This window comes from Arachis ipaensis, chromosome B4 (assembly GCF_059453495.1).
Source record: "Arachis ipaensis isolate K30076 ecotype BB chromosome B4, ASM5945349v1, whole genome shotgun sequence".
Lineage (NCBI taxonomy): Eukaryota > Viridiplantae > Streptophyta > Magnoliopsida > Fabales > Fabaceae > Arachis > Arachis ipaensis.
Window position 1 is genome coordinate 77,851,699 of NC_142439.1, and position 6,427 is coordinate 77,858,125.

The 6,427-nt window shown below is 38.0% G+C and overlaps 1 non-coding gene across 1 annotated transcript; it reads left to right on the top strand.

Moving 5' to 3' along the window:
• Positions 1–4,390: 4,390 nt before the first annotated feature.
• Positions 4,391–4,498, top strand: LOC148568031 (small nucleolar RNA R71). Its single transcript, XR_015881691.1, has one exon. It is a non-coding gene; the product is annotated as a small nucleolar RNA R71 (small nucleolar RNA).
• The last annotated feature ends 1,929 nt before the right edge of the window (positions 4,499–6,427 follow it).

Below are 6,427 nucleotides of genomic sequence, written 5' to 3' on the forward strand. Positions count from 1 at the left end.
TTGAAACCTGGGATCGAGAGTCACTCCTAAAACTAAGAGAAATCCTAAATCCTAATCCTAAGAGAGAGGAGAGAATCTCCCTCTCAAAACTAAATCTAAATCATGAAAACTTACTAAAGTGGAGACTCTCCTTGAATGGATGCATCCTCCCACTTCATAACCTCTGGTCTATGCCTTCTGGACTTGGATTTGGGCCAAAAAGGGCTTCAGAATTTGCTGGGAGCATTTTCTGCAATTTCTGGTGCGTGGCCTCTGTCACGCGTCCACGTGGGTCATGCGGTCGCGTCATTTGGAGTTTTTCTTGTCACGCGGTCGCGTCAGTCATGCGACCGCATCATATGTGTTCTGCTTCAGGCGTGCGGTCGCGTCAGTCATGCGGCCGCGTCGCTGCTTCTTCGTGCTTGGCATGCGTCCGTATCGCCCATGCGATCGCGTGGATGCCAGTTTCTTCACAAACTCCGTTTTGTGCTTTCCTTCCATTTTTGTATGTTTCCTTTCCATTCTTTAAGTCATTCCTGCCTTAGAAGATCTGAAACTACTCAACACACTAATCACGGCATCGAATGGAAATAAAGATAATTAAAGTAATTAATTTTAAAGCATAGGAAACATGTTTTTCACATACATCACATAATAAGGAAGGGAAAGTAAAACCATGCAAATAATATGAATAAGTGGATGAAGGATTGAATAAATCACTCAGATTAAGCACAAAATATATCATAAAATATGGGTTTATCAAGCTCCTCTATGTCTCTTCCTTGTCTTTGTTGCTCCTCCCTCATAGCTCTTTGATCTTCTCTAAACTCATGGAGGATCATGGAGTGCTCTTGGTGCTCCATCCTTAGTTGTCCCATGTTAGAGCTTAATTCTCCTAGGGAAGTGTTGATTTTCTCCCAATAGTTTTGTGGAGGGAAGTGTATCCCTTGAGACATCTCAGGGATTTCATGGTGAGAAATTTCCTCATGCTCTTGTTGAGATCCATGATCTCTTGTTTGCTCCATCTTTTTCTTAGTGATGGGCTTATCCTCATCAATTCCAGCCAAATTGCAGAGGTGACAAATGAGGTGAGGAAAGGCTAACCTTGCCAAAGTGGAAGACTTGTTAGCCACCTTATAGAGTTCTTGAGGTATAATCTCATGAACTTCCACTTCCTCCCCAATCATGATACTATGGATCATGATGGCTCGGTCTATAGTAACTTCAGACCGATTGCTAGTAGGAATGATTGAGCGTTGAATAAACTCCAACCATCCTCTAGCTACAGGCTTAAGGTCCAGTCTTCTCAGTTGAACCGGCTTGCCTCTTGAGTCAACTTTCCATTGAGCTCCTTCCACACATATGTCCATGAGGACTTGGTCCAACCTTTGATCAAAGTTGACCCTTCTAATGTAGAGGCGTGCGTTTTCTTGCATCATTGGCAAGTTGAGCGCCAACCTTACATTTTCCGGACTGAAATCTAAGTAATTCCCCCGAACCATTGTAAGCCAATTCTTTGGATTCGGGTTCACACTTTGATCATGGTTCCTAGTGATCCATGCGTTTGCATAGAACTCTTGTACCATTAAGATCCCGACTTGTTGAATAGGATTAGAGAGAACTTCCCATCCTCTTCTTCTAATCTCTTGTCGGATCTCCGGATACTCATTCTTTTTGAGCTTGAAAGGAACCTTAGGGATCACTTTCTTCTTGGCCACAACTTCATAGAAGTGGTCTTGATAGACCTTTGAGATGAATCTCTCCATCTCCCATGACTCAGAGGTGGAAGCAATTGCCTTCCTTTCCTTTTTCTTGAGGTTTCTCTGGCCTTAGGTGCCATTAATGGTTATGGAAAAACAAAAAGCAATGCTTTTACCACACCAAACTTAAAATGTTTGCTCGTTCCCGAGCAAAAGAAGAAAGAAAGAAGGAGAAGAAGAACAAAAATGGAGAAGAGGGAGAGAGGTGTGTATTCGGCCAAGGGGAAGAAGAAAGGGTTGTGTTGGGTGAAAATGAAGAAGGAATGAGGGGTTTATATAGGAGTGGGGGAAGGTTTTAGGATTCGGCCATTAGGGTTGGGTTTGGGAGGGAAAAGAGTTTGAATTTTGGAGGTAGGTGGGGTTTTTGGGAAAGAGAGGATGGATGTGAGTGGTGAAGAGGTGATGGGGAAGAGTGATTGAGGTGATTGGTGAAGGGTAATTGGGGAAGAGAGTTATAAAAAGGTGTGAAGTGGAGAACAGAAAAGGTGGGGATCCTATGGGGTCCACAGATCCAGTGGGGTCAAGGACTTAACATCTCTGCTCCAATTAGGCGTGTAAAACCGCCCTTAGAATGCATGTCTGGCGTTAAACGCCAGCTTGCTGCTTGTTTATGGCATTTAACGCCACTCCATGCTCTGTTCTGGCGTTAAACGCCAGTCTGGTGCTTATTTCTGGCGTTTAACGCCAGCTTGATGCTTCTTTCTGGCGTTAAACGCCAGTTTGATGCTTCTTACTGGCGTTTAAACGCCAGTAAGTTCTTCCTCCAGGGTGAGCTATTTTTAATGCTGTTTTCATTCTATTTTTTATTTTTCAGTAGTTTTTGTGACTCTACATGATCATCAACCTAAAAAAATAAAATAACAATAGAAAATAAATAGATATAATTAAATAACATTAGGTTGCCTCCCAACAAGTGCTTCTTTAATGTCAATAGCTTGACAGTGAGCTCTCATGGAGCCTCACAGATGTTCAGAGCATTGTTGGGACCTCCCAACACCAAACTTAGAGTTTGAATGTGGGGGTTCAACACCAAACTTTGAGTTTGGTTGTGGCCTCCCAATACCAAACTTAGAGTTTGACTGTGGGGGCTTTGGTTGACTCTGCAGTGAGAGAAGCTTTTCATGCTTCCTCTCCATGGTTACAGAAGGAGATCCTTGAGTATTAAACATAAGGTTGTCCTCATTCAGTTGAAGGACTAACTCTCCTCTGTCCACATCAATCACAGCCTTTGCTGTGGCTAGGAAGGGTCTTCCAAGGATGATGGATTCATCCTCATCCTTCCCAGTGTCTAGAATTATGAAATCAGCAGGGATGTAAAGGCCTTCAACCTTTACTAACACGTCCTCTACTAGTCCATAAGCCTGTTTTCTTGAGTTGTCTGCCATCTCTAATGAGATTCTGGCAGCTTGCACCTCTAAGATCCCAAGTTTTTCCATTACAGAGAGTGGCATTAAGTTTATTCCTGACCCCAGGTCACACAGAGCCTTCTCAAAGGTCATGGTGCCTATGTTACAGGGAAATAGGAATTTACCAGGATCCTATTTCTTTTGAGGTAATTTCTGCCTATCCAATGCATTCAGTTCATTGGTGAGCAAGGGAAGTTCATCTTCCCAAGTCTCATTACCAAATAATTTGGCACTCAGCTTCATGATTGCACCAAGGTATTTAGCAACTTGCTCTTCAGTAATGTTTTCATCCTCTTCAGAGGATGAATACTCATCAGAGCTCATGAATGGCAAAAGGAGGTTCAATGGAATCTCTATGGCCTCTAGATGAGCCTCAGATTCCTTTGGTTCCTCAAAGGGAAACTCCTTATAGGTCAATGGACGTCCCAGGAGGTCTTCCTCACTAGGATTCACGTCCTTCTCCTCCTCTCTGGGTTCGGCCACACCAAGTGAGGTTATGGCCTTGCACTCTCTTTTTGGATTCTCTTCTGTATTGCTTGGGAGAGTACTAGGAGGAGTTTCAATGACCCTTTTACTCAGCTGGCCCACCTGTCCCTCCAGATTTCTAATGGAGGACCTTGTTTCATTCATGAAACTTAGAGTGGCCTTAGATAGATCAGAGACTATATTTGCTAAGCTAGATGGATTCTACTCAGAATTCTCTGTCTGTTGCTGAGTGGATGATGGAAAAGGCTTGCTATTGCTAAACCTATTTCTTCCACCATTATTAAAGCCTTGTTGAGGCTTTTGTTGATCCTTCCATGAGAAATTTGGATGATTTCTCCATGAGGGATTATAGGTGTTTCCATAGGGTTCACCCATGTAATTTACCTCTGCTATTGCAGGGTTCTCAGGATCATAAGCTTCTTCTTCAGAAGATGCCTCTTGAGTACCCTTGGATGCAGCTTGCAATCCATTCAGACTCTGAGAAATTATATTGACTTGCTGAGTCAATATTTTATTCTGAGCCAATATGGCATTCAGAGTATCAATTTCAAGAACTCCCCTCCTCTGAGGCGTCCCATTACTCACAGGATTCCTTTCAGAAGTATACATGAACTGGTTATTTGCAACCATGTCAATGAGTTCCTGAGCTTCTGCAGGCATTTTCTTTAGGTGAATGGATCCACCTACAGAATGGTCCAATGACATCTTTGATAATTCAGACAGACTATCATAGAATATATCCTGGATGATCCATTCTGAAAGCATGTCAGAAGGACACTTTTTGGTCAGTTGCTTATATCTCTCCCAAGCTTCATAGAGGGATTCACCTTCTTTCTGTTTGAAGGTTTGAACATCCACTCTAAGCTTGCTAAGCTTTTGAGGAGGAAAGAACTTGGCTAAGAAAGCTGTGACCAGCTTATCCCAAGAGTTCAGGCTATCTTTAGGTTGAGAGTCCAACCATATTTTAGCTCTATCTCTTACAGCAAATGGGAAAAGCATAAGCCTGTAGACCACGGGATCAACCCCATTGGTCTTAATAGTATCACAGATTTGCAAGAATTCAGTTAAGAACTGAAAAGGATCTTCTGATGGAAGTCCATGAAACTTGCAATTCTGTTGCATCAGAGAAACTAATTGAGCCTTTAGCTCAAAATTGTTTGCTCCAATGGCAGGGATTGAGATGCTTCTTCCATGTAAGTTGGAATTTGGTGCAGTAAAGTCACCAAGCATCTTCCTTGCATTGTTATTATTTTCGGCCATGTCTCCTTCTTTTTCGAAAATTTCTATCAAATTTTCTCCAGAGAATTGTGCTTTAGCTTCCCTTAGCTTTCTCTTCAGAGTTCTTTCAGGTTCAGGATCAGCTTCAACAAGAATGTTCTTATCCTTGTTCCTGCTCATATGAAAAAGAAGAAAACAGAAAAGAAGAGGAATCCTCTATGTCACAGTATAGAGATTCCTTTATGTGAGTAGAAGAAGAAAAGAAATTTGAACGCAGAAAGACGGAGAGGGTTCGAATTTTTTAAGAAGAAGAGAAGTGTTAGTAGATAAATAAATAATTAGAAGGAGATGAGAGATGGAAGAATTTTCGAAAATAATTGAAAAGAAAAGAAAAATATTTTTGTTTCTAATTTAAAATTAAAATTAAAATTCCAAAATTTAAAAAAAGAAAATGAAATTAAATTAAAAGTTAAAACAATTAGTTAATTAAAAAGGAATTTTGAAAAAGAGGAAGGTGATTTTCGAAAATTAGAGAGAGAATTAGTTAGGTAGTTTTGAAAAAGATATGATTGAAATAGTAAACTTTTAAAATCAAACAAAAAGTCAAGTAGTTAATTGAAAAAGATTTGAAAATCAATTTTTGAAAAGATAAAAAGTTAGAAAAGAAGTTAGAAAAGATTTTGAAATTGATTTTGAAAAAGATATGATTGAAATTGAAAAAGATATGATTGAAATTTAATTTAAAAAAGATTTAAAAAGGAAATTAAAAAGATTTGATTTTTGAAAATTAAAGTTGATTACTTGACTAACAAGAAACTAAAAGATAGGATTTTAAAATTTAAAGAATGAACCTTTCTTAATAGGCAAGTAACAACTTGAGATTCTTAAATCAAAATATTAAAAGTTAGCAATGAATTCGAAAATATGAAATAAAAATAAGAAAAAGATTTTTGAAAATCATTTTGAAATTTTTGAAAATATGAAAGAAAAAATGAAAAAGATTTTATTTTTGAAAAAGATTTGAAAAAGATAGAATTTTTAAACTGAAAATTTGACTTGACTCATAAGAAACAATTAAATTTAAAAATTTTTTGACTAAATCAAACCAAATTTTCGAAAATTTATGAGAGAATAAGGGAAAGATATTTTTTTTATTTTTGAATTTTTAATGAAGAAAGAGAAAAATAACAAAAAGACTCAAAACATGAAAATTATGAATCAAAACACACAATGCATGCAAGAACACTTTGAATGTCAAGATGAACATCAAGAACTTATTTTTGAAAATTTTTAAGAAAAGAACAACATGCAAGACACCAAACTTAAAAATTTTTAATGTTGAGACACTAACAAATTGAAAATGCATATGAAAAACAAGAAAAGACACCAAACAAGAAAAATTTAAAGATCAAACAAAGAAATTCATCAAGAACAACTTGAAGATCATGAAGAACAAATGCATGAGTTTTTGAAAATTTTAAAAAAAATTAAAAAGATGCAATTGACACCAAACTTAAAATTTTACGCTAGACTCAAACAAGAAACATCAAAAAAATTTTTGGTTTTTATGATTTTATT